At 33.0% G+C, this 13,659-nt stretch overlaps 1 protein-coding gene across 8 annotated transcripts in view; it reads left to right on the forward strand.

Moving 5' to 3' along the window:
• Nucleotides 1-10,186: 10,186 nt before the first annotated feature.
• Nucleotides 10,187-13,659, forward strand: part of LOC127870860 (uncharacterized) — a 35,953-nt gene continuing 32,480 nt past the window's right edge. For 4 of the 8 annotated variants that reach the window (XR_008044953.1, XR_008044954.1, XR_008044955.1 and 1 more), the window contains exon 1: nt 10,519-10,660. The gene's annotated coding sequence lies outside the window, so the exon portion shown is untranslated. Of the gene's footprint in view, nt 10,294-10,342; nt 10,661-13,659 lie in introns of those variants that run through there. The other 4 variants (XM_052413399.1, XM_052413400.1, XM_052413401.1 and 1 more) reach the window with 4 other exon arrangements.

Below are 13,659 nucleotides of genomic sequence, written 5' to 3' on the forward strand. Positions count from 1 at the left end.
AACACCAGAACTTTCCAAATTATTCGATCGTTTCGCATTGCAACGCTTTATAATTTTCAGGTTTTCAAATCGTCAAAAGATGCATATAATGGATATTTTAGAGCATGGTAAATGTTCAGTATTACTATTTCCTCACAAATATCATAACTAAAACGAAAATTCGTGAATCTGAAACAACTTTTTTTTTATTTTGTCAATTTACCAAAACGTGAAAAGGCCCCTTCAAGTGAAACAGTTTTAAAATGTCTCAAAATAAACTGTCGGATAAAGCTACACATTTGCATGAAGATCGATACCGATACATACATATATAAGCAGAACCTCCCCCATCTAATATGTATCAGATGTTTAAAAGCGTGCACAATGTCAATGATATCAAGTTTTGAGCCTGTTTATGACTTTTTTGTGACATATCACTTTGTCCATTTTGTTTTCAAATTTTTATACGTAGTTTCATCTCAGTCACTTGTATATAATTTTCGAAATTGTATCATAATTATTTATGGTTGGATTGAATTTGTCATTTTCAAGTTTCCTCAGATCATTATTAACCAGGTTTTCCGAAGGAAAAAACTGGTTATTAGATTGGCGAATGCGGGCGGGCTGGCTGGCTGGCTGGCTGGCGGGCTGGCGGGCGGGCGGAACAAGCTTGTCCGGGCCATAACTATGTCGTTCATTGTCAGATTTTAAAATCATTTGGCACATTTGTTCACCATCATTGGACGGTGTGTCGCGCGAAATAATTACGTCGATATCTCCAAGGTCAAGGTCACACTTTGAGTTCAAAGGTCAAAAATGGCCATAAATGAGCTTGTCCTGGCCATAACTATGTCATTCATTGTGAGATTTTAAAATCATTTGGCACATTTGTTCACCATCATGGGTCGGTGTGTCGCACGAAAGAATCACGTCAATATCTCCAATGTCAAGGTCGCCACGACTAAAAATAGATTTTTTAAAAAAACAAACTTACAAAGGGGGTTAATTTTGTTTGTTCATTTCAAAAGTTCAGTTTGAGTTTTCTCCCTTTATCAGATTTTTTTTTCACAATGAAAACCTGGTTTTGTGACAATTTTGTCCCTTGTTTTATTATTTTATATTGTGAAAGGGACTTATTCATAGGTAATCGTATTTTTGATGAATGTTATAAAGTCAATTTACTGAAAAACATGTAGTATTTTGAATATATATGTTTGGTAATTTTAATAAAACAGAAAAAGATAAAATAAAAAAATGTGCCTGCCTTTGGGTTCGAACCCATTACCGCAATAATAAAGTCCTACTACTACATTACGCAACTTTTGAATTAGGAAGGTAGTTTGTTATGTTGGTAATACAAGTTTTTGCTTACTTTTGAAGAAAAGCATTACACATGCTTTTTTTATTTTATCTTTTTAATTTATCATAAATAATAAATTAACATACATTATTCTCTTTTTTATGGGAATTGTCATAATACTAAACCGTGAACAATGCTTTTTGAACTATGCCATTGCCCTGTATTTTCCACCAAATACTGATAAATGGCTAATAGGCTATTTTCCATAGCGTTTTTTACATAACATTAGATGTACATCGGACGCTGGTAATTACTGGTTGACAAATACTGCTAAATGAAGATTAATTTATAAGAGCATATTTTGCAAGCAAAGGATAAAACAGACCCAAAATATAAAAAAAATATGGCTGATTGATTACTATTATATAGAATTGCAAGAGAAAATATGACGAAAGAAGTCCAGAGCTTTATCATTTAAAAATTGTCACGAATATGTTATCGTATTTTTAATTTAAGATGTTTTCCCATTAATAACAAAACATGCCACTATAATGCTATTTGAGCGAAACTTTGGGATTTTTATACTAGATATTCCCTATATTCAGTGCATAAGGTAGTTGTGTGTGGTGATTTTTTACCATTGCATCAGGATTTTCTTCCATATGTAATTTTACCGACCCCATTGACGTTGTCTTCTTTGCTGTCCTTTTTTCCGTGAACCTGCAAAACGAATATTCGCTCTCGATTGTTCGGTGAACATATAAATTGTTATTGCGTTAGATGCGTTATTAATTGAATGTGTTTACTTGTAAATAACAAGGCATTTTGCAAATGCAGTTACATTAGGTATATTGACCTAGTACTGTGTAAAAGCCTTAAACTAAAAAAATACTTGTAAATAACAAGAGACTTTTTGCAAATGCAGCTACATTAGTGTTTATTGACCTATTTTTGTGAAAATGCCACAAACAATTAAATACGCCCTACAATTATGTTTTGTATACTTGAAAGTAACACATTCACGGATATTTACTAAATAATAATAATAAGATGTTTTCTTACCCGTGTAAGACTGTTGTTATAAAGTAGATATAAACTTATCTCTAATCTAGGGGATTAATGTATTAGATAATGTTGTATCTTTATATGACAATCAATGCATATACCAACAATGCACATGTCATGTCTTTTTCCTTAGAAGATTTTTGTTGAAGTTGTTTTCTTTCCTGCAGATGAAATTAGGCAACTTAATTGATACTCTGTTTTTGTTATATACATATATAGCATTGCTCTCTTTTGATGCGTGCTGAAATTGCAAAATAAGTAAAGTTACCTAACCTGCAAACAACTCTCATACTAAATGGATTACTTATAGAAATGGATACATTTAATTTTGATGTTAACATCCTGTCAACATTATTGTATTTTATTTGATAGTATTGCACTGTAAACGACTTGTTAGTACACACGTTAAGTTTTGTTTATTGTCGTTTGTCTATACAATGTCAAGTATAGTGTAGTATACTGGTATATATAGTATATGTCAAGTTTGTTTTTTCATTGATCGCTTACACAAGCGTTGTACAAACATGTAAAAGAATATATGTTTACTTCAAATACAATCACACATGCATACTTCATTAACTTTCAAACAATGACTCACTCACTGTTTTCTTTACCTTTTATTATATTTTGTTTTATGTTAACATCCTGTCAACATTATTATCTTTTATTTGATAGTATTACACTGTAAACAACTTGTAAACCACACGCTAAGATTTTATTTGTTGTCGTTTGTCAATTATATGTCATGTATAGTATACTAGCATGTATAGTATATGTCAGTTTTGTTTTCATTAGATCGCTTTAGCAAGCAATGTGCAAACATGTAAAAGAAAATATTTTACTCCAAATACTCACAAAACACACACGCATACTTCACTAACCTTCAAATATTGACCCACTCACTTTTTTTTTTACATTTTTTATTATATTTTTACATTACATGCACACAACACACGCAGCAACACACGTAAAAACACATGAGTACACACACATACCCAGTCTTGATAAGTTACATAAATAAATTTTTATTCTTGCCCATACCTCCCTCTGGCTCTTAATACAACATGAAAACCTATTATCTATGTCTTGTTAAAGAAAGCAACTGGACAAGCACACAAAGAATTCTCTTCGTTTCAATTGTTTGTTGTTTTTGTGTAATTTGTTCTTTTTTTCTGGTGTTTTTTTTTCTTTCCCGATATTCCATTGTATATGTCAAGATGAAATGTTTACTATATTTGTACATACACATCACCTTTACACAAAACACCAAAACATATAATACTTTCATTGACCTATGTCTTATAATAAAAAACAACTGGACAGACACTCTAAAAATTATCATGTACTCAACCATCTTATTAAATGAGTATTAAAATTTGTACTTTGAATGTAAAAGGGCTTAACAATAAAGACAAGCGCATAAAAATCTTCAAATGGTTAGATGAAAAAATATAGCATTTGCCTTTTACAAGAATGTCATTTAACACATACTTTAGCACAAACCATAAAAGATGAATGGGATGGAGACATCTATCTCAGTGGACAACATACTAATAAACAAGGCATTGACTTTCTGATAAAAAAAGGGATCACAGTTGAAAACTTTAACGAAATAATAACTGGTAGACAAGCAAGTATAGATATTAAAATACACGAAACACAATTAACATTAATCAACGTTTACGGCCCTAACATAGATGATTCCACTTTTTACGAAACATTACAATCCTTTATAAATAATAACCAAGATAAAAACATTATAGTCGGTGGTGATTTCAATACTATTCTTAACCAATTATTAGATTTAAAAAAGGGAAACCTTTATACTCATCCTAAAAATAGAAACATTTTAAATAACATAATTGAAAACTACAATATGATAGACATATGGCGTACAATATATCCAAACGAAAGCAAATTCACCTGGCACTCAAACACAAAACCAACAATATTTTGTAGATTAGACTATTTTTTAATATCTGAGTCTCTTTGCGACATTATTGACACATGTAACATAAAACCAGGATTTATGACTGACCACTCTCTAGTTGAACTTAAACTGCACAATACACAACCTGAAAGAGGCCCAGGATACTTTAAAATTAACAACAGCATCTTATTAGATACACAATATCAAACACAAATAAAACAGGAAATATTAAATACAGTTCAAAATAATAAAGATGCAAACCCAAACACATTATGGAAAGTAATTAAAGGAAATATACGTAACACAACAATAAGATACACAACATTTAAACAAAAAGAAACACACACACTTGAAACTGAAACCATCAAAACCATTGAAACCCTTGAAAAACAATTGCATCAAAAAACACAAATGATACCACCGACATTGAAAATGAAATAACATTAAACAAACAAATATTAGATGGAATCTATCATACACATCTCAATGGAATAATACTAAGAGCGCGTGCACAGCATGTTGAACACAGTGAAAAAAATACAAAATACTTCGCAAACATTGAAAAACGTAGAAGTGAACAAAAAAACTGTACACAAATTAGTAGTCAATATAACAAACAGAACTCAAATACTAGAAAAACAACGTTTATTTTTCGAATCCCTCTATAAACGAAAAAATGTTGAAAATAACACCCTTTTTAAAAATACACATCACGCTTTAAATCAAGAAGAAAAACTATTGTGTGACGGATTACTAAATGAATATGAATGTGGATTAGCACTAAAAGAAATGCAAAATAACAAAAGTCCAGGATCTGATGGCATCACCATTGAGTTTTATAAAATATTTTGGAATGATATCAAAACACATCTAATTAAATCACTAAACTATTCATATAATAATGAAAACCCCCATCTATGCTTCAAAAACAAGGTATAATATCACTCATTCCAAAACCAGGAAAAACTTAGAATCCTTATCGAACTGGCGCCCAATTAGTTTACTAAACAATGATTATAAAGTTGCAACTAAAAGTATAGCAAACAGAATAAAAAAATATATTACCAGCAATCATTTCAAAATCTCAATCTGGTTTCATAAAAGGACGTTACATTGGTGAAAACGTTCGTCTTATCCAAGAATGCATAAACTATTTCAACAATTCAAATAATCCTGGTTTAATATTCTTTGCAGACTTCGAAAAGGCATTCGATTCGCTTGATCATTCATTTATGTTCTCTTGCTTAGAAAATATGAACTTTGGTGAAAGTCTCATTCAATAGATCAAACTATTCTATACCGATATTAACAGTTTAATCATTAACAATGGCTTCTTTTCAAACAGTTTTAACATCGAACGAGGGGTTCGACAAGGATGTCCACTCTCATCATCGCTATTTATTATCTGCATCGAGTATCTATCACATCACATCCAATCAAATAAACACATAAAAGGCATATCACTAGAACCTGACGAAGAAATCAAACAGTCCCTATTTGCTGACGATGCAACTTATTTTTTAAACGACAATTACGATTCTTTCCATAACCTAATATAATCGCTAACCCTCTACGGAATGACATCGGGTCTGAAACTAAACAAAAGTAAATGTATTGTGCTACGAGTAGGTAAATTAAAACAAAGTAATGTCCAATATAAAAAAGAAATGAAATTTAATTGGACATCCGATGAAGCCACAACGTTAGGAATTACTTTCACAAATAATGAAAAGGATACAGTTCTTAAAAACATACTACCTAAATTACAGAATTTTAAAAACTGCTTAAAATCATGGCATCACCGTAAACTTACACTAATCGGAAAAAACACAGTATTGAAAACGTTTGCACTTCCTAAATTAATTTATGTATTAACAGTCCTCCCAAATCCACCAAATGATATTATTAACGATATAACTACAGAATTAAGGATTTCTACTCTTTTAATGATATATGCTACATATACGGAATACCTTCAAATAATTTTCTGAAGTACTACACATTAATCAAAAGCATACCCATACATATTAAATCTGAAATCAATACAAATAATACACCATGTACTCAAACAACATTCTTAGAAAATATACTTGGAAGAAAAAACAAAACAAATAAAATATTTTACACACTACAAATTAAAAACCCTACAGAAAACTCAAAAACCCAAAATAAATGGCAAGTCCTTTTCGGAGTACATGAACTTAATTGGAAACACATATTTACCATGCCATATAAAGCAACTATTGAAAGCACTCTGAGAAATTTTCAATATAAATACATCCATAGAATTATAGCTACAAATAAATATCTCTTTAAATGCAAACTATCTAACTCAAATCTGTGTGACTTCTGCAGTGAAAACATCGAAACTATAGAACACCTTTTTTGGGAGTGCAAACACATCCAGCCTATTTGGAATCAATTAACATATTTTCTTGAACAACAGCAACTAAACGTTAAACTATCTTTCTTAAATGTAAGTTTCGGAATTTACTCATTGAAATCAAAAGACTGTAATAATATTGTGAATTTTATTCTTATAATGATGAAATTGTTTATCTTTAACATGAAGTACAAAAAACAAGTACCAAATTTTAATTGTTTTATCCATAGTCTTAAACTTAAAGTCCAGATTGAGAAAGAAATAGCCCTCAGTAATGACACATTACACATCTTTGAACAAAAATGGAATCGGATTAAATTCTCATGATGTTTGTCCACTTATATACATTTCACTCTAGTGTTAGTTTATCTTCCTAAAATATTTTTGTATATATTTTTTTTCAATCTTAAAAGATCATTGTGAATATACAACAAAACACACAAGACCAGTATGCTTTCTTCCGACTTTATACAACTCATCATTTTTCATAACTATTCTTCTGTTAATATTATTCTTTTCTTTTCTCTTTAAAAAAATACATATTAGCATATCTTGTATAACATGTCTGAACTTTATTGCTTTGTACAATCACTATGTTGTATATATACATGTATACATTGTATGTATTATATTGAATAAAAAAAAAAAAATTACCGACCCCAAGTATGGTTTCCAGAGAATTCAATTGGACGCTTTGTACGCGGACTAAAAATGTCCATGTCTTCTGAAGCCATTCAAAGGCCAATTATAGAGTAAAATCCAAAAAAATAATTTTCCTAAAATGAAGTTGACCTTCATATTTACATTGAAACATTCAGTGGGGATTTTGCGCTTCAATGACTCCAAACTTATCGTCTCGGAGGCTTTTTGCTTCAATGAACCCAACTGAAGCCTCAATGATGCTTCTGTCTTTAACGGATTTTTGTCTCAATTACTTTTCTGGCATTTATAAGGCCGACCCGTGCCAAAAAGAAGCGTCTGACTTCATCGAAGCGGTCCAATGCTTTGATTAAACGTTTGGCTTTTTTAAAGCCGAACCTTTCCTGTGCTTCATAAGGCCTTGCAGCCCTTGGAAACAACTTTTTAGCTCATTATAGGCTTCAAATAAAAGAAACATTACCAACAGGGCAGCACCGTTGTGAAGCTTTGCATCTCCAGTTTACATGTTTATCTTATTTCGAGACAGTTCTTGTCGTGAAAAGTTAATTATCAACTGCATTTGCAGGATAACTCATTTTATGTGTACCAATCAATTTGCCGGCCTTTATATACAGGCAAACTGAGCGTCTTCGAGCGTCCCATAGCAATCAAATCATAAAGCTACAGCATTTCCAAAAGCCCTTCGTTCACTACGTTGATTACTGATAAAAAATGTTTTTTTCAATTTGTGTGTGTGTGTGTGCGCGTTTGTTCGCGTGTGTGCGCGTGCGTGCGCGTGTGTGTGTGTGTGCATGCGTGTGTGCTTGCGTGTGTGCACGTGTGTGTGTGTTTCAAAGTTTATGGGGTCCGTCCCCGCCTGAGGCTGTATTATATGTGGACCACAAGAGTTTCTCACATCAATTCATCTAATTTTTTACTAGAATTACAATATTTGGGATTAAATATGAATTAAATATGTAATGTCCAACTACATTTGTAGTTAGTATTTACTGAAAGATACTCAATATTGTGTGATGGCTTGTGCTGTGTTGGCGTTGTGAGAGACTAAGACTTGCAGGAACCACCTGCCATGCGTGGACATATAAATGGGCGTGTTGTGTTCATTTCCCATGTCTGCTAGGACCATAATTTTTAATTAAAATGACAGTTTCACCGAGCTGCAACCTCTGCTATTGTCACTGTTGTTGTTAGAATAAACAGAGGCAGGGCATTCCAAGGCGAGCAGGGATGCTCCATATAAGGCAAAAGTTATAATAAGATCTGATGTTTAGGGGCCATTCTTGAACTTCGATTGGTCAGGCCTAGAATTCATGCATATTAATTATTTGAATTTCTATTGCAAGTCGCCCAACTCTTCAGTGTACTTAGAACCTTAAAACAAGTAGGTTGGTCACTCATGTGCTAGTAGACTCTGAAACAAGTGGGTCTGGCACTTCTGTTAATCATTTTTGGGGACTACAGATAGCAATATGCAGTAAGTAATATTTTTTGTTACCTCATAATTGTCAGTTTTATGAGAGAATTAATTTTCCTTATCGATAGTATTCCTAATATTTTATCAGTAAATTTTTGATATCTTAATAAGATTAGATTTTTGGTAAAGGGCAGGAAAACTATACATAATGTTATATGTTAATTGATTGATTGTATTAGTGTGATCTGTATGAATGTACAATTATGTATTCATGAGATATTGTTTGTATCATGACCTATACAACCTTTGTTAAATCATGTATTTTATATTATGCATGCGTCTGATTGAATGTTGTATTTTGTCTAGGTAACTTTGTTATTTGCAGATAACCATCTTCAAGTTTTAACGTCTTTGTCATCTTCACATCTACGTCATTTAACATCTGATGGCGTCAATTAATAAAGTGACGAATATTATTATATAAGACGCGTGTGTTGCTTTGTCTTCTAAGCCCCCAAAAGGTGATCGCGTCAGGAGTTGTGTCTCTATACTCTGTGGCACAGATATTGCATAATTTTAAGTTACTGCGAAAGGAACTTGATAATTATCGCATAGAAAGAGTTACTGCGTAACTTCTGTTTTCCTACAGGCGTGACCACCGACCAATCTCACATGCGCTTGGAATGGAAATCAAACTTGTACAAACCACTGCACTAACCAGACAGCTACTTCTCAAATAGAGCATAAATCATCCAAATTTATATTTACCATTGTGAACATTATATTTTCAAAACATTAAAACATCTGAAAATGCCTTACTACTATAAATGAGAATTTATCTAAATTTCTGACTCTAAAGCTCAACATAATTAATTCCTACCTGAAACCTTTCATCTATCTATATCTGTAAATACTGCCTCGCGGGTATTAATGTCTTGCTTTTGAAAAAAAGACAGCAGCATGAACATTTTAGATTCTTGGAACTGCGGGATAAATATATTTTACTCGTTTTGTTGCAAATTCAAAACTGGCTCAGATGATGTGTGCTGACTAACAAAATACAAACAGACAACCGATGGGCGATTGACTTCTTCGCAATATAAGGGAGCTTCGGATTTCCCCATGCAGGATTTTAGATTAGTATAGGAACCAAGTTATCGACCATCTGCCGCTTTCTTGTCAGATTTGCTTGAAAAAAATAGATGTTTGCCGATGGAATCGTCCGATTTTTTTAGAAAGAAGACGAGAGGTACGGCCATCACTCAATCTGAAGTTGCGCAAATGGCCTTTTGAAAAAAGCATTTGCACAGTTTATGCACATTGATTTATCTAGCAAAATTAATCTGTTGATTATCATGATAAACGATATAATAATAATAATTCACTTTCAACCGTTTTATATTTGTTGTTGTAAGGTAAAGTGTTGTGCTTGTAATGTTTGGTTCCCTGCGGTTGCGCTGATGTAAGGAACCAGTGTATGGACAATTTCACAACACACCTCTTCCAAATCCAACATGTTAATAGGTAGTTGACACATGTTAAAGTACCGTATATTTCTTACAGTAAGTGCATTATAATTGCAAACTGTATTGCCAAATGAAATCAGTCGCTTGCAACTCTGTAATGCTTAAGTTAGTGCATTTAACATAATTTCTATATCACCTATGCTGTGTCGTGGTGACCCTGACCTATTTTTGCAAACCGATATAAAATTCAGTCTTTGACCTATTTTGTCTTTATCGCTTAGTTTTTCAGTAATCTTGCCAGTTCTTGGTGTTCAACAATATAAATAATGAATGCAACAATAATTGGTATACGATTGAATTGATTTTAAGAAGTACAATAGTGTTCCATTTTAATTAGAACATCAAAAATGATCAATGGTTGGTAAGATTCAGGAATGTTTGTAAACAGAGACACACCATTATGGTAACATGGCTGTTGTGATTGTTCAGTTTTAGTTTTATTTTGATAATGTAATTGTTGAATGCATGTCAGTTGCTGATTGTGGAATGTGGATATCTGTATAGTTATGATTTTCCGTTACATTACAGTAAACTTTCCTTCTTTACTTAATTGATACATAAACATAAGCAAGCATAATTGACACCATGTGGGTATAACTAAATCTGTTAGCATCAATATGATGTAAACAATGCATTGAATATATAAATTATTTCACTCTGATAGAAAATGTAAGGTAACAGACTGTGTAGTTCTTTTCTTTTAGTTTAGTGTCATCCATTCATATAGATTTGGCCAACCACATATTTGTGAAATTATTACATACTTCTATCTATCTATATATAATGCTAGTCGCCAACAATTAGCATTTCAAGCAGGAGCGTGTCAGTGCTAGAATATTAAAGGAAAAAATGTATAGGAGATAAAAAGTAATACATAATGTATTTGTGAGAAATAGAAAAAAGGTGAAGGTGTAAATTAAAAGAAAAAATATACAGATATCATAAAGGTTAAAAACAGACAATTCGCTTAGAAACTGTGGTCTAGTTTGGTCACCCCCTGCCTAAACTGGTCCAGGGTAGGTGCCTGTACAATATTGGCTGGCAGGAAGTTCCATAGGATGATAGTAGCTGGATAGAAGGAAAATTTATTATAGTTGCTGAGAGTGGGAATTTGTCTGAATGAAGAGGGTGCTGATGTCTAGTGAGCTAGGTCGGAGGAATGACATAAGGAGGCATTGGTACAGCAACCAGTAGGTGGACAATTTTCTAGAACATCAGTAGCCAGAAGTCATACCTTCTGTTCTCAAGGGAACGCCACCCTAATTTTTCTAGCATGTGTGTGACACTGTTGTGGTATGAGTAGTCATTGATGACCCATCGAGCGGCCCTGCATGGGACCATCTCGATCTTGTTGATGTTGTATTGTGTGCGTGGGCTCCACACTAAGCTACTATACTCGAGTTGTGGGCAGACAAGGGTTTTGAAGGCAAATTCTCTAATGCGTGGGTGCTTTATGTTGAATTTGATAAAGTTTAGTGTTTGACTGACTGTTGCGGTAACCTGGTTTATGTTTTTATATTCCAACTGAGGTCAGGTGTGATGCAAACAGCCAAGTATTAAGAATTACTAACTTTCTCAAGGGTTTGGCCATGAAGTGTTTGTGGATTTGTAGGGGTGTTTTGACCTTGTGATGTTCATAACCGTACACTTGGAAGGATTGAATTCCATATACTTCTGATAAAACGTTAGTTATTTATCTTTGATGAGAAATTCTATCACATAAATATTGTTTTTTGGATTAAAAGTTTGTGAAATAAAGATTTTTAACCAGGTTTTCCGAAGGAAAAAACTGGTTATTAGATTGGCGAATGCGGGCGGGCTGGCTGGCTGGCTGGCTGGCGGGCTGGCGGAACAAGCTTGTCCGGGCCATAACTATGTCGTTCATTGTCAGATTTTAAAATCATTTGGCACATTTGTTCACCATCATTGGACGGTGTGTCGCGCGAAATAATTACGTCTATATCTCGAGTTCAAAGGTAAAAAATGGCCATAAATGAGCTTGTCCGAGCCATAACTATGTCGTTCATTGTCAGATTTTAAAATCATTTGGCACATTTGTTCACCATCATTGGACGGTGTGTCGCGCGAAATAATTACGTCGATATCTCCAAGGTCAAGGTCACACTTTGAGTTCAAAGGTAAAAAATAGCCATAAATGAGCTTGTCTGGGCTATAACTATGTCATTCATTATGATATTTTAAAATCATTTGGCACATTTGTTCACCATCATGGGACGGTGTGTCGCACAAAAGAATCACGTCAATATCTCCAATGTCAAGGTCGCCACGACTAAAAATAGATTTATTTTAAAACAAACTTACAAAGGATGTTAATTTTGTTTGTTCATTTAAAAAGTTCAGTTTGAGTTGTCTCCCTTTATCAGATTTTTTTTCACAATGAAAACCTGGTTTTGTGACAATTTTGTTCCTTGTTTTAATTAGCTTGATACACATGACGTTGCATAAATGCCAATTATTAAAAAAATATTAACTTTAAAACAGTATGTTTGTGTTTTTAAGTAAGTATAAATAAGAATTACTGGTATTTAATGATGACATAATGGATTGATGGGAAAGATATAAACAAATTAGGTTTGACAGGGAGCATTCCTAGAAGTGGTGCTACAGAAGTATCTGAAATATAAATTCTTATCTCTTTATTCTGCTGTAAAGACATACAATTTTTCAGTTAAATGTCTCTTTGGTGTTGAAATTGTTTTTGATGTTGTCCTTCAGTGCAAAAGTAAAATTAAAGTGGTGCAATATACAGGAAAAGAGGCGATATCAGAGTTTCATATTCCCAAAATTAATTGTGCAAAATAAAGGAAAAATATTACTGTTCTTTATATTATTATTTTGAACTCCACCTTCCCAGAATAGTTTAATTCCTTCGGGTCTTAAGGGAGCTTAGGGCCCATGGCCCTCTTGTTTATATTCCAGAAAAGATACCTTAAAAATAAGATCTCCTTGCATCTCAACATCCTCACCAATTTGAATAATAGCTGCAATTTCCAGCTATTTGTTGTTTACAGAGAGATATTTTAATTTTGGTGTGGTCTTTTGCTCTGTGTGTAGGGGGGCAGGAATGCCTGGAGAAAAACCAACCTGTCTGGTATAGTGACCACGAACCAAACTCTCATATATATTATATGTGTACAAAATATTTGCACATGTGACACAAAATTTGATTGCCTGGCTAACTGGTTCCCTTGAGATAGCTAAAATTATCTCCTCTATTGTTAAATGTAACCCTCCTTTATTACATGTAACTGCACAGTTCTTTTTTCATTGCACTTCTCTTTTATTTAGTTTTGCACTTCTCTTTTTTTTATCTCCTATCAAAGACTTATCAAGTTGTTTCCATGCCATAGCTAACTCGTTTCCACGAGTTAGCAAGGCGTT

Source organism: Dreissena polymorpha, chromosome 3 (genome assembly GCF_020536995.1).
Source record: "Dreissena polymorpha isolate Duluth1 chromosome 3, UMN_Dpol_1.0, whole genome shotgun sequence".
In the NCBI taxonomy this organism is placed as follows: domain Eukaryota; kingdom Metazoa; phylum Mollusca; class Bivalvia; order Myida; family Dreissenidae; genus Dreissena; species Dreissena polymorpha.